This window comes from Passer domesticus, chromosome 8 (genome assembly GCF_036417665.1).
Source record: "Passer domesticus isolate bPasDom1 chromosome 8, bPasDom1.hap1, whole genome shotgun sequence".
NCBI lineage: Eukaryota > Metazoa > Chordata > Aves > Passeriformes > Passeridae > Passer > Passer domesticus.
Window position 1 is genome coordinate 27,592,485 of NC_087481.1, and position 14,960 is coordinate 27,607,444.

The window sequence follows — 14,960 nt, forward strand, 5'->3', positions numbered from 1 at the left end:
CAGGAGTCTTTAAAATCATACTTGTGCCTGAAAACACTGTAAAGCACATAAAAACATGATACTATGCCAAGCAGCAGCTAAAATTACCATTACCAAAAGTCATTTTTAAGACCATTAAAAAGCACTGGATGAGTCAAGAGAAGCTGCAATATCTTCAGAAGTGCTTTCAAAAGTTGATTAAATCTGCTTTTAACCATTCCTATGCCCCCAGCATTCAAACTTCATCTTATTTTCAATATTTGTTGAGATTGCATTTTCCCTATTATGCCTGTAATGCATTTAAGACAGAGGTCTCATAGAGGAGGATGAAAAATTTCTAATATTGGAACTTCAACTCATTTTTGGTACTATAAGCAAATCTTAAAGTAAATTCTGACTGCTGTAGTACCAGTAGTAAAGGCAACTCGGGAAAAGCAGTTGGAGATTCTCCTAACACTTCACATTGTTAGAATTTCTTTAAAATCAAATAAATTGGCATTTATTAACTGAAACATGACTTGAGCCAATAATATTCACCCTTGCCATGTACCTAAAGGGTAAATTTGTCAGTTTTACATCTTAGGTTAAGTATTGAGGTTGACAATCACATTTAATAACCAGGCTTCTCATCTTGCCCAGAAGAATTTCTCCTGTTTCAGTCTAGATTTTTATATGTCTAAAACAGGCACAGAAAAACCTCAGTTTGTGTTTCACACAACTGATGGCAATGAGCCGAGGTGAGAGAAAGAAGCATTAAAAGTAATTTTTAAACTAATTTTAGGGGAAAAAAACCTCCATGGAATTTTGATATGGACACAGGAATATGGTTCTCTGTAAAAACAGAAGTCAAATTTTAAAATATTTCAATACCACATGAATAACATCGAATGTAGTTTTGAGGCTGTGATTTCAGTGGCTTCCTTTAAAAAGCAGTACTTTATAAATTGGGGCAGAAAAGAATTACACAGACATGAAACTTCCAACTTTGGGGTTTTAAGATTCTAAACCCTGCCCCTCAACCTAAAATATTAGCAACACCCACACATTATTAAAAAAATGAATTAAGTTGTCAGTGTCTGGTAGGACAAACAATTTTGCTCCTCTGAAGTCACCTCTCCAAGGCTATAAGTATTCCAATAATTCCAGAACCTTCTCCTTGGTGCCAGTCTCCAGCAGGTAACCCAGGAAAACGGGTGCTAATTAAGCTGCCACTCCTAGGACTGTTTGTGTTCCAGAGAATTAACCACATATTTGGGGAGATTTACATATTGTGCCTATAAATAGCTCTCTCCTGACATCTCTAATGAAGGCAGTGTTGATCAACATCTTCCTGTAATTTAATCAGGTCCTCGAGCAGCAGTGGTAGAAGGTGAGGATGTGGCTTTGCCATCCCAAGACATCCCCTTGTCTTAAAAAACACTCAATTCCCTCAGCTCATCAAACTCTCCCTTAGACACTGCTAAAAATACCCAAAGAGATTGCCACAAGTGTATCTTAATTAAAACAATGCCATTTTCTCCATCTTTCCCCAGAAATGCAACCCTATTCTGGAGGAACGCATCCTACAGTCATGGGACTGCCCTGAATTTTCCACCTGAAAGCAGGGAATTCTCCATTCCATCCCTGCAGGAACAGCCACCTGCACCACTGAGGACTCACCTGGATGTTTACAGGCTGGACCTTGGTACTGTGGCTTAACTAAGCCATGATTTAATTCCCACTAAATGCTGTCATCAGCTAAGACAAGGTGCTGTGCTTTGGAAAGACTTATAGATTTTAAGTATCCAAAATTAGCAACCAAAAAAGCCCTAACAGGGCCAAAATGTTGGTTTTAAGCCCATTTCCAGGCAGACATGCAGTGGCAGAACCCAGGAAATGGCAGGGAATGAACTTCCTACTTACACTGGAGGTTTCATAAAGTTACCTCACTTTGCACAGAGCATGCTGACACAAAGTCAGGGATGGAAAAATTGCCCAGCCAAGGACATGGAAAGTGCTGCCCTCTTAGGGTGTGAGAGGAAAACAGGCTCCAAAGTCACAGAAGGTCCTTTCTCCCCCTCAAAAAAGGTGAATGCACCTAAGACATTGTGCAGCTCCTGAGTCCCAGCCATTTGCATGCTCCCCATCCATGAAGAATGTGGAATAAGGAGACTTCCCAAGAAGTGTCACCCTTGGAAGTGGCTGTTAATGAATTATGGTCCAATGGGTTCAATACTTGAAGCCTGAGCCGCTTTCTAACCTAGAGCCAGCCTGTGTTCAAACAGCCTGAGTTCATTAGGAAAGCAATGTAGATTTCAGTGCTGGAGAGCTACAGAGAGTTATTTGTGGCTCTCCTGGTGAGCTGCACACTTTGGAGATGTAGTTTGTTGAGTAAAAACCAAGGTTATCTTAGTTTTGTAATTAAAATTGTTCCCAGTCCACAATGTGTTACAGGAGATGTGCTTTGGCTTCCTGCCCCACAGTTTATCATTCACATATTCAGGTAAATTCACAAAATATCTCCAAATTTGCAAAAAACAAACAAACAAAAAAAGCCCAACCCAGAAAACAGCAAAAGGAGAAAGGGGGAATGCAAAGTCAGTGCTTTCTTCAAATTTCATGTTAGAAAAACTTTTTGGTAACAAGCATGAATGGGGGACTTAAACCTTCCTTTTTCCTAAGTACTTATTTAATAAGCAAACCAAATCCTGAGATGTATGGACAGATCTCTGGCATCCTCTCTTATTCCTGCCACAATCTCCTTATCCTCATATTTGGAAAGTTTGGGCCCGATTAAATCCAAAACTGTCTGGAAATTGCAAAATGGTGAGAGCCTTTGATTGTCTTTGAACCAATTTAGGATTTATTGTAAAGAATGGAAGGTTTACAGGTGTCTCCTCTGTAAAGAAACTCTGTGAGGGAGGAATTATGGGATGGGACAAAGGACTGTTGGACTCAGCACCTGTCAGCTCATTGCGCTCCCAAGCATCCACCTGGAGAGGATTCCCAAAAAGTGATGTTAAAATCAGAGAGGCTGATCATGGAATCCCAGAATGGTTTGGGTTGAAAGGGACCTTAAAGCCCATCCAGGCCAGGGACACCTTCCACTGTCCCAGGCTGCTCCAAGCCCTGTCCAGCCTGGCCTTGGACACTGCCAGGGATCCAGGGGCAGCCCCAGCTGCTCTGGGCACTCTGTGCCAGGGCCTGCCCACCCTGCCAGGGAAAAATTCCTAATTCCCAATATCCCATCCATCCTTGCCCTCTGGCAATGGGAAGCCATTCCCCCTTGTCCTATCACAGCTGCTGCTGCTGTGTGGACTCTCCAGCCAATAAACACTAAAAGACTCCTTCCAAAAACTTTAGTCAGGATGGGTTTTTTTGTGGCTTATTTTTTCTTTAATAACGTGGTGAAAATAAAATGTAAGTATGGTTCATCTGCTGTCTGAAACCTTTATCATCAACCAACTGATAAATTGCAAGGAGAGAGTTACTGGGTTTCTGCTACATTGGAAAAGACATTTCATATCCCTTGCAATATTGACTCCAGAGCCTGAAAATATTTACTTCCCCATTTTTACCTCCTTAGAAAACACTTTCAAAAATAAACACCTTACAGGACAACCTGATTACCATCAAAATCTCTCTGTCTGGCTCCCCTCTCAGGAGAGTTGAAGCAATGGAAAAAATATCATTCCCTAAAAGGCAGCAGTAGAGTCCCCATCCCTGGAGATGTCCAAGGAAGGGCTGGACGTGGCACTCAGTGCTCTGGGCTGGGGACAAGGTGAAGATTGAGCACAGCTTGGACTCCCTTTCCTTGGAAGGCTTTTCCAACCTCAATGACTCTATGAAATGGTAGGGAAAAAAAAAATCATAAATTCTGCTCCTGGTGCTGGAAAGAAGCTGAACTTGCATTTTGTGTTTGGTTACCTAAGTACATTAATTTCATTTTAATTTACACATGTAAATTAGAACAAAATGCAACTCAGCTCCTTGTTGCAAAGACAATCAATTAAAAAATACTAATAATAATGAATAAGGAGGATATTTGCTGGCAGAAATTAAGACTGATCATCTACCCTTGTAAGGATACAACTCTGCTCAGTGTTTTGGCTCCTATGGAAAATGGGAAGTGCCAAAGGAATCACAGCTCTGCCTACCAGTGCTCCTTCCAAAGACCTAAGGACACATAAAACCCTTCTCCAAGCAGCACCTGCCTGGAAAGGACAGAATTAGGAGCTGTCCTTCCTAGGTCAGCCCAATCCAGGTGCACATCCAGGGAAGTCCATCAGCAAGGATAGGCAGCAAAAATAACGTGTTTGTTTTTAGTTGTACAAATTATAATTCACAAAAACACACCAGTAACTTGGACCCACAGGCTACACAGAGGCCACCAGCAGGAGGACAAAGCGATGCCTAAAGCTGGACTCAGTTTAGTTTCTAATAGCTGGAAATAAAAGGATTCAGGGCAGCTTTCAAATCCTTCCTGTAAGGTTTTCCCCTCAGAGATAGCACAGGAAATAATCCTGCAGATGAGACAGCAATTGCATGGGTATTTCTGTAGGATTTAAAGTCATCTTAGCGTTCAGTAATGCCCAAATTCTTCCCCTCCTAATTCCCTCCAGTTTTTGAAGCCCTGTTTTTTTGATTTTATCTCACCTACAGACACTGATAAAGAGGCAGCACACCTGACATGGAGCTTCTCAGCCCCTGCTCCAGCTCCAGGCTGGCTGAAATGGAGAGCTTGATTAATTTTGTATTAGCCAGCTGCACAATAAATCCCAAGCCATTGATTACACGGGAAGAACAAGCAGATAAGGTATTTTCTTTGCAGACCTCCAGTACTTAATTATACAAAGGTACTATCCACAGGGTAGGTGAGAAAGCAACTGAGCACAGCTCTGGGAGCTCTTTATTATTTTCTGTGTGCGATTGTTCATGTTAAGTTTAAAATTAAGTGCTGTTTTTGGTTGGGGGCAAGATTCTAGTTCATGATGGGTTTCGTTCTGGACAAAGAAGAAACCATTTGTTTATCTGAAGCCATTCAGAGTTTGCCTTTCTCTGGCAGTTTGTCCATAACTGTTTTAATTAGCAGACAAGAAAGGGGTCAGTGATTATGTGGAGTGAGTTGGGATACTGAGCAGTTCAATGACATTTAAAATACTCTGTTACAATCAGGCTTCTTGCAAACGCACAGCCTCTCCTCACCTTTTAATCACCAACTCCTGAGCAGAAAAAAAACCACTAGACTTGGAAAGCAAAGTGCGCAGCCCCTGGAGCTGGAAAACCACTGCCTGTGCCACGCTCCCCACCAATTTCCTTATCTAAACAGGTCAAATTGGACTTATGAGGAGCAGTTGACTGGAGCAGCATTCCAGTGGCAGGAGGCTGTGTCATCCTGATTAGCTCCATTTGATTACAACTTCTTAATTGCTCATGTGCCTGAGATCACTAAATGAAAACAGAGGGGGAAGATTCTCTGAATATTCCAGATGGGACACAATAGGAATTGTTCCCTGGGAGGGTGAACAGGCCCTGGCACAGGGTGCCCAGAGCAGCTGTGGCTGCCGCCCCTGGATCCCTGGAAATGTCCAAGGCCAGGCTGGATGTGGCCCATTCTTTGAGTTACAGTTTCACTCTTTACTGGTTTTTTCTTTTCTTTTTCTTTCCTTTTGTAAATAATACAAAAAATGCACTTGCACATCATTTGTATTTGAACATCCCATATATCTTATCTCTTCTAACATAAGCAACTGAAGGAAATTTTCACAGCCTTGAATTTATTTCCACAGCAGCCATCAATCACTCAGAGATGTTATTTTGCTGGCTTTGTTGATAGAGATTTTGTTTATAGTTCCCCCTTCACTGAAACACCATATTCTATAAGATCTGATTCTTATGATAAACTCACAAAATACCTTTGTCCTGGTAGGAAATCTATCCCAATTAAATGGGGCAGCAGTGAATCCTGTGGAGCACAGTGCTGCAGAGTGAGAAGAGGCTTTTGTTTGATAGATGGATTAGGAGCATTAACTTGGAGTTTCCTGAATATTTCTATGAATACAACAACAACAAAAAAATCCAAAGTAAATTTAAAAAACACCCCAAAGCATTGAAGAACCTGCTTCCTTTGTGTTTCTGTTGTGTAACAACAGAGTAACTGCTCAGAATCATGGAATAATTTCAGTGAAAAGGGACTTGTTTGAAGGCTATTTTTAGTTACCCTCCCTGCTATGGGCAGCGACACCTCCCACTGTCTCAGGCTGCTCCAAACCTCATCCAACCTGGCTTTGGAAACTTCCAGGGATCCAGGGGCAGCCACAGCTGCTCTGGGCACCCTGTGCCAGGGCCTGCCCACCCTCCCAGGGAAAAATTCCTAATTCGAAGTATCCCATCTGACCCTGCTCTCATCCAGTTTAAAGCCATTCCTCCTTGTCCTGTCACTCTACATCCTCATGAAAAGTCCCTCTCCACAAAATGCTTTTGTTTTATATTTAGCACAAAACTCTTCAAACTGTCAGAAGATCACAAAGAACACTGTCCATATTTGTGCAATTGGTTTTGCAATAAAAATAGTAAAGGTAAACTTGGAAGGTTTAAAAAATAAAACATTGAAGAAGGAGCAAAGTTAAAGTTTTTGACTTGTGGATGTGAAACTTTACCTTCTAAACAAAACAGCAGCACACTGAGCTTTATAATAGTTCAGGTGGCAAGACCCCAACCATTTCATCGAACAAAAAGCCTCAGTCAAGAAATTTTTGCAAAGAGTAAAATCTCTTAACAGTAGTAAAATAAAACAATACTAAAATCCTTTTTTTTTTTTTTTTTTACATTAGAAGATGGGAAAATAGAATTCAAACACCAGAAACTTTCATCCAGCACCATTACGTGGAATAAAAATAAATTACTCCACTCTGTTTTCCTTGATTTTACTTTTTTCCTGTAGTTTTTTTCAAAATTTCCTATGATTTTGTAGTAATAAATTTTTGTGCTGTGTTATTTGGAATTGAATCAAAAGCCCAGCCACTTCTCAAGAAACACAATTAGGCTGCACTGGCCAACTGGTCATAGAGAAAAGTGACACCAGGCAACACCAGAAACCGTGGTTTAAGTTAAGACCGGCTGGGAGATCAAATTAAATGTTTAAATGAGGGAGCCTCAAGATATTTCTCTGTGTTCCCCTCTAGGATCAAATAATTCCATTCAATCAGCTCTGTTTAGAAATAATTTGCAAAATTACCACATGGCAGATTTGCCCAGCAGGTCAAATCAAAGGGACAAATAAATCAAATATTTCGTGTTGTATCAATATTGCTGGCAAAATCAGCAACTTATAAATCGGAGACTAAAATGAAGATATTCTGGTACAGAACCAAAAAATGTCTGACATGGAAGGGGCTGCCCAGGGAGCTTTGCACTGCCCATCCCTGGGGGTGTCCAAGGAAGGGCTGGATGTGGCACTCAGTGCCCTGGGCTGTGGACAAAGTGGGGATCAGTCCCAGGTTTAGAGGTCCTTCCCAGCCTAAATAATTCTGGGATTCTATGGTCTCCTGCTCTGAACATTTAAAGATGCCCAAGAGGTTGCAATTCCTTGAATTTAAATCGCAATAAGATGCTCCTAAAATGAGAAATGATCATGGAGCACCATTAAATTCACAAAAGGGAGCTGAAACAATATTGAAGGCAAACACGAACTCTCACCACAACCCTCTTCCTGTGCAAATCAGCTTTCCAGGATAATTCACACTAGAACTGAGCCTTCAATTGCAGAGAAATCCCATTTCTTTCTAATCCAACTGAAAACCACATTTACTCTCCTCGCTTCCTTCCCCATCTCCTTGGCCCCTCCCACTGCAGTCACGTTAAACAATGTGCAGCAGGATAATTTGGCATTATTTAAACATTTGATTTCTGCCTACATATATCAGCTGTTCATCTCCCTGCCAATTTAAAACTTGCCATGCCTCAATACACTGTCTAATAAATACTGCAAAGCACAGAGGGTTTTTTCCTTACTATTTTTTCCAACCTAATCCAAAAGTTCTTTTCAGCATGGAAAAAAAAAGGGGGGGAGGGAAACCAAAAAGGAAAATTGTCTTCCAACAGAAATTCTCCAGAAGAGATGAAAGTGTTTGGCTGGGAGTGATCACAACCGGGCCTTCAAAAATTACAGCAGTGTCTGTGGAAAAGGCATGGGGGAGAGAGCTTAGCTTTGGGTTTTGGTGGGGGTCGGTAGGGTATTTTGGGGTTTTTGGTTTAAATCCCCAGATATTTATTCACCATGGGCACTCCATGCAAAATCCCAGAGTTCCCATGAGCTTCAGTCAGAAAAAGCCCTGCCTGTGTTTAAGGGCAGACAACAGCCGGGCAGTAACGATGCCCTAATGTGAAAGTGATCACTGCAAAATGAACACCTTCAAGTGAGCTGGGAGAGCTCAGCCCTCAAGGTTACTGCCCAGCCACAGGAGGTGGCTCCTGCTACACACAACAGCAGAGATCATGGAAACACAGAAGCTGGAAAAGCTCTCCAGGATCTCTGACCCCAACTTTGTTCCCCACCTTGTCCCCAGCCCAGAGCACTGAGTGCCACCTCCAGCCCTTCCTGGCACACCTGCAGGGATGGGCACTGCAAAGCTCCCTGGGCAGCCCCTGCCAAGGCCTGAGCACCCTTTCCATGCAGAAATTCCTGCTGCTGTCCAAGCTGAGCCTCCCCTGGCCCAGCCTGAGGCCCTTTCCCCTTCTCCTGTCCCTGTTCCCTGGCAGCACAGCCCGACCCCCCCTGGCTGTCCCCTCCTGGCAGGGAGTTGTGCAGAGCCACAAGGTCCCCCCTGAGCCTCCTTTGCTCCAGGCTGAGCCCCTTCCCAGCTCCCTCAGCCCCTCCTGGAGCTCCAGCTCCTCCAGGGCTCTCTGGACACAGATTCTTCTGGCCTTGGCAGGAACACAGCCCCTGCAGAAGTCCAGACTTTCCAGACACTCTGGAAAACCCAGACCTCTCTTTAAAGCCTTCTGCAGGAACAGTCCATCATCACCATCAACAAGGAAGTTTCTGGGCACTTGAAATGATTCAGAACACACAGACCCTGTGCCCTGAGGGATACAGCCCTGAGTCTGTTCTTCTTATGTGAAAATCAAATCCTACAAAAACAAGTTTTGATCAAGCTGAAGTTCCTGTGCCTTGTTTTAAACAGCTACTTATAAAAAACCAAATTAAACCACAGTAAGAGGGAGGCAATTTCTATCACAGTTTATCTGTCCACATGTGACAGTCTCATATAAGGATTCAGAAAATAATTCTTAGTGGTAGAGACAAGGAGAAATGAGAAGGAGGTTTAGAAAATAACATTTTCTAATGGGACAGCAGATAAAGAAAGGATTCCTAACCTTCCATGCCACCAAGAGACAGGAATTCTGTGCTTCCAAACTGTTGCTACAAATGCAATATTGCCAATAAAAACTAAAATTGAACAGGCAACATATATTAGTGGTGGAGTATGAAAGACATGACACTGAGGCAGATTTTAAATCCTGCCAGTTGTAGTGTCTCAGTTCTTTGAAAGTCAAACTAGTTAAATTATTGCCCTCCAAAGAGAATGTCAAAGCCTGATTTCCTCCAAAGTTAAAATAGTTACATTTCAGGGCTTCCTAGTAAAGAAACAGATTCCATTTATATAAGCTGCCTTGGTACCAAAATCTAGTAGCGCAACTAAGCTGCAAATGTGTTTCTGCTGAAGAGAAAACCAGAAAGGAAAGATCCTGGCCTTGCATGTCTTCATGCTGCTTGGAACAGATAAAAAATGTCTTCATGAATGAAGAGCTGCAGTGGCTCTGCTCACACACAGGGCTACAAGCCAACATATGAGCGCACAGACGCAGCGATTGATGTTTTTTAGGAGTTCAGCCCTAAAAGTATCACTGGAGCTAGAGCTGCAAGTCCCCAGGTGTGAGCAACTCTTCTGGAGGGAACAGGAGATGTTCCAGGGCATTGTTAAGATGTTTCTGCTTTTCCTGCATCAAGAGTTCTCTTTCCAGGTGGGAGTAGCACCTTGAGGAACCCAGCCCTAGGAAAAGAGCCAGCCCCAGGAAAAGAACCAGCTCAGTTCTCACAGCCTTCCCTCACCAAGGGATGTCTCCGGACAGTTAAATCCTACAGGAATCAAAGACCATCGATGTCTGATAGCCTGAAATCCAAACAATCCAACACATGGGCAGGAGAAACACAAAATCCCAGAGAGGCTGAAGGAGCTGAGTGGGCAGCTGGTGTCACCTCCCTGCTCCAGCAGGGCCATCCCAGAGCACAGGGCACAGCATGGTGTGCACACAGCTCTGCCACAGCCCCAGGGAGGAGAGCCCCCAGGCTGTGTGGGCAATGTGCTCAGGGCTGGGCACTGCCCAGGGAAGAAGCTGTGCCTCCTGGGCAGGGCAATTGCTGGGCTCAGGCCCTGCCCGTGGCTCTGGTGCCATTGCTGGGCCCCGGAGCAGAGCCTGGGCCCTGCTCTGCCCCTCCTGCAGCCAGGGACAGCCAGGCCTGAGGGCCCCTCTCAGCTGGGGCTCCTCTCCAGCCTGAGCAGCCCCGGCTCCCGCAGCCTTTCCTGGGCACCCAGAGGCTCCAGGCCCTTGCTCAACTTGGTAGCAGAAAAAAAAAATAAAAATTGGGCATCCAGTGCCTGGAAGAGGCTCATTCCTAGCCGTTCCAAGGCTGTTGGGATATGGTATTTCCTCTTTCTCCAGAAGCAGCTTCCTGCCTCATCCCTCCCAGCACAGCCACAGGGGGATCCCAGGATACCCAGTCCCTTTTACCAGGGCTAAAATCTGTACATGAACTGAGATGAACCTCGTTTCGGTGCCCCTATTTCATGACTAACTCACCTCTCACCACAGGGAAATTCATCTTCTGTCACCTCAAAGTGCTGCTGGTGGCACTCAAAGACACTTTGAAGAACTAAACCCTTCAGAGGAACTTAATGGCTCCACTACAACTCACCAACATCAAGAAGAGCTCTTTTCCCTGTAGGAATAACAGCACAGCTCCCAACCAAACGCAGCAAGTGCCCATAAAACACACAAATGAGTCCTGTTCCCAAGAACAGACACGTTCCCTCAGGCAAGAACCTGGTGGCATTTCTCTACTCTCCCTGCATCTGTACAGTGCAGGGCTCAGGGAATGATCAATGAGCTCCAGGTACTCAAATATGCATTTTCCCCAGTTAATTTCCTGCCCAACAGTAATAGATCAAGATCTGAAACTCTTATTTCTAATATAGCCTCTTAAGGTGATTTGTAAGGTCCCTCAGTGATTCAATTTTTGTAGCAGAATCTTGTTAGACTGAATAAAGATATTAACTAATAGAGGGGGCCTTGATAAACAGGTGAAGGGATTGGGGGCTGAACAGTCCTGGTGGCAAAAGTGAACAGTTGTGTTTTTCACAGAAAAAAAAGAAAAAACCAAAAAAACTTAAAAAGTGACTCCCACTCAGGGAAGTGACAAAGACCATTTAAATGGATTTTTTTAATTACATTCTGATAAAAAAATACCCATCTGCTGAACACTTAGGAAAGGAAATCCATATTTGGATGAGCAAATCTTCTGATTAGCCTCAGTTTCATTTTGTGAAATTTCATTTCAGAATGAAACAAAACCACTGAGCCAGCAGCGAGATCCATATCCCACAGTGCAGGTGTCCATGGCTCATCTCTTGTTCCACAGTCAAGCAGAAAGAAAGGAAAAGGAAGGAAATGAGTCTGAAACCAGAAGATTGGAGGAACTACAGTGATAAATCCAAACAGAGTTGAAAAATCCAACATTAAATAATCAAGAGAGCATTCCTTCTTAGCCATACATGCCAAGAGAAATATGTCCAACATCCTGTTTGCATCTCCTCTGGGATAAACAAGTATTATTCCTCAAGTGAGTCAGAAGGGATGATTTCATGGAACAGCTACAGGAGATTTCTGGAGTGGAGGCTTCTAGAAGTCCTCATCCCCAGCATTATGGTTGGAGTTGCTGCTCTTCAAGGTTTTTTCCAACCAAAACCATCCTGTGGTTCCATTGGCTCCACATCAAACACAGGTGGGAATCGAGTCATTTTTGTTGTGTCACAGCTCCCTGGGTCTGGGGAACGTGAGGGACAGGTGATATCAACCCCCTCAAACACAACCCATATTTACAAGATAACAGAAGGACCAGGATGGGCTCATCTCTGAGTGGGTGAATTCAGGATTTTTGTTACTCTTCTTTTAAAGCTATAGATCTTCAGGAGAAATAGAAGGACCTTCAAGTGTTTTCATTCATGTATAAAAAAAGTGCAAAACAACTTTAGGTTAAAAGCAAGCCCCCAAAAAATCTTCAAAAACCCTTCAAAGATTCTATGGTAGGAAACAGATCCCCACAAGTCACAGCCCCATTACGCTACTCCTGAAAACCCCAAGAACAGATCCTTTGCAAATTTTGTGGGTGGATCTCCACATTTGCTTTTGGTTTTTAGAAGGGACTAGAATGATTTTTGCCTTCTCTTCATCTTCTAAGAGTAAAAAATAAATTACTGGTGCCCCCCCAGCTCACATTTGTATTTTCATGAAAGGTATGGACTCAACATAATTAAATAGCTAAATGGCAAATAATTGCTGCTGGATTGGTTTGGTTTGGCATCAAAGTGTAGAAAGTTTTGAATTCAGCAGCCTTCTTTGCTGGCCAAAAATTGCTGCTAATTTTTTTTCTGTGAGCCATAGACATTGGATTAGAGAGAAGAAAAACGGAGAAATTTGATCCTGTGTTTCCACCTTCCTCCTCCCTGATTCCTTTAGCCTCAGAGTTTGCCTCTGAATTCAATAAAGCAGCACTGGAAAAATAAAAGATTTCAGCTGACCTAATTTCACATATTGCACAGCTGCAAGTGACATTTCTACTTTTACTTAAGCTAAAATATTATGAAAAAAAAATTCCAATCTTTGCAGTATTTCTTGTGTTTGGAAGAGACAATAGCAGGAATTGTAAAACCAGATCTCTTCCTTTCAGAAAACCAAACCAAAAATACTCACAATATTCCCCATCCACACTCAAGCCTAACACTTATTCTGGTGCACCACAGCATTGAGCAAAAGGATTACAGGATGAAAGAAGTGAAATTAAACACTGAATGGTCTCATCAACAGTAAATTAGGACTGAAGGCATGGCTCTGTAACAAAAGTATTGGGTTTTTAATAATTAGGGGTGTGGGTTTGAATACAAAGCAACTACAGTAGATGGGAGGTACTTGAATTTCACCAGGAGCAGATGGGATCCTGCAGAAACTTCCTACTGAAGTCTAGGAAGAAAGCAGCCTGACCAAGGCACTCCTGGATGAAGTTACTTTGAGATATCATTAATTGCTATAACTGGAGAGGATTTGGTGACATGGGAGGTCAAGCAAAACATGTGAAACAGAGAAATTAGGAGCTAGTGTAGCAAAATGCAGCAAGGAGGGCAAGAAACTGAGTCAACATCCACAGCTCCCGCCAGGAAAATGGAGGATTGGCATGCTGGCTGCAAAGAAACAGCCCATAATTTCTGCCAGAGCTGATTTTTTATTTATTTATATTTATTATTCTGCTGTTATAAGAACTGGTTGGAAATGGCAATTGCCACAAGAGCACATCTTTTCTCTGTTACATTCCAGGTTACAAATTCTGTTCCTGCACATCAGAACTCCTCCAGGCCCAGCCCTAAACAGAGTTTTCTATTTAGCTGTAAGAAACATATTTCCAAGTAATTATTCCTGTAAGCATTGCCTCATTAGTTGGGGGCCATTTGCTGAGTCACCAGTCCCCCACCTTGGCTTAAATCCATTTCCAGCTCATTTTTTCTCTATTACACCCCTGTGAAATTTATCCAAAGTGCTTTTAGCTACATTTACCCTTTCCTGAACACAGTATGGGGGAAGAAATCAGTTAAGTTTGTATCAGGGTGCTGAATGTTCCTCAAGAAACAGCATTTCTGAACTGTCCCCCTGAAAATGCAGCAAGAATTTTTGCTACAGCCAGCAAATTTATACTCATTATAACAAAGCTGACATGTTCAGGTCATGTAAGAGAACATTACCAAGGATAAAATCAAGCATGGTTTTTGTGATAAATAAATTGACACATGCCAGGCTAAAAAAATCCACCCAAAAATTATGTTCAGACCCCTTTCAAGTAAGGGAGTTGCTGTATTTACTCAGTCACAGGACACTGCCATTAAAGAGTGGTGGCCCTTCCCTTCCTCTAAATCACCTGGAAGAAAAAGGATACTGAACAATATTGGGATAAGGACACAGAGGTGAGAATCTGTCATGTGAACACAAAGGAACAGAAGTGGAAACCTGAGGGATCCCTTGTTCCCCTCCAAGAGATCAAATGGCTCCTGTCCTCTCTGGGCCATCTGTGCTTTGCACACTTCACCATCACTCAAGCCTAACTAGAAATGTCTCCTCAACCAGAAATCCCCATTTTATTCTCCTCAGAGATGCCTTTTTTAGAGATGTGATGCTGCCAGCATGTGCACAAATAAAAACCCCACTGAAAAGTGCTGCCTTTTTTTTTTTTCAGCCTCCCCAGAGGGCTCTCCACAGTCCCATGATCCTTCTTTGCTTCCCACCATCATTCCCACTGCTCTCCCCATGTCCTCCTGTGCTGCTGGACATGCCAGAGGCCACCCTGCTGCCTCTCCTCCACCCAAACCAGCATTTTCCTCCTCAAAGCACCACCAAGGTCAACCTTTGCCAGCCTGATGGCCCCACTCCTCCACTGCAAGAAATTATTAAAATCCAGTTAATTGTAGCCCAGCACAGAGCAAATATGTGAAATATGAGCAGCTCGTCCACTTCAGTGTCAGGAGTGACAGTGATTATGACAGGGTGTAAAAATGGAGAAAATTAAATTAGCTTTCTTGTACATTATGGGCAGGGTTGGGCTGGGGGATGGAAGGGAATAAAAGGACATTTGGAGAGCAATTAGTAGAACAAGAAACAGAGACTTTCATCTCGATAGC

At 43.0% G+C, this 14,960-nt stretch overlaps 1 protein-coding gene across 1 annotated transcript in view; it reads right to left on the reverse strand.

Moving 5' to 3' along the window:
• PCDH15 (protocadherin related 15) overlaps positions 1 to 14,960 on the reverse strand; it is a 651,760-nt gene that overhangs the window by 249,979 nt on the left and 386,821 nt on the right. The window lies entirely within an intron of this gene.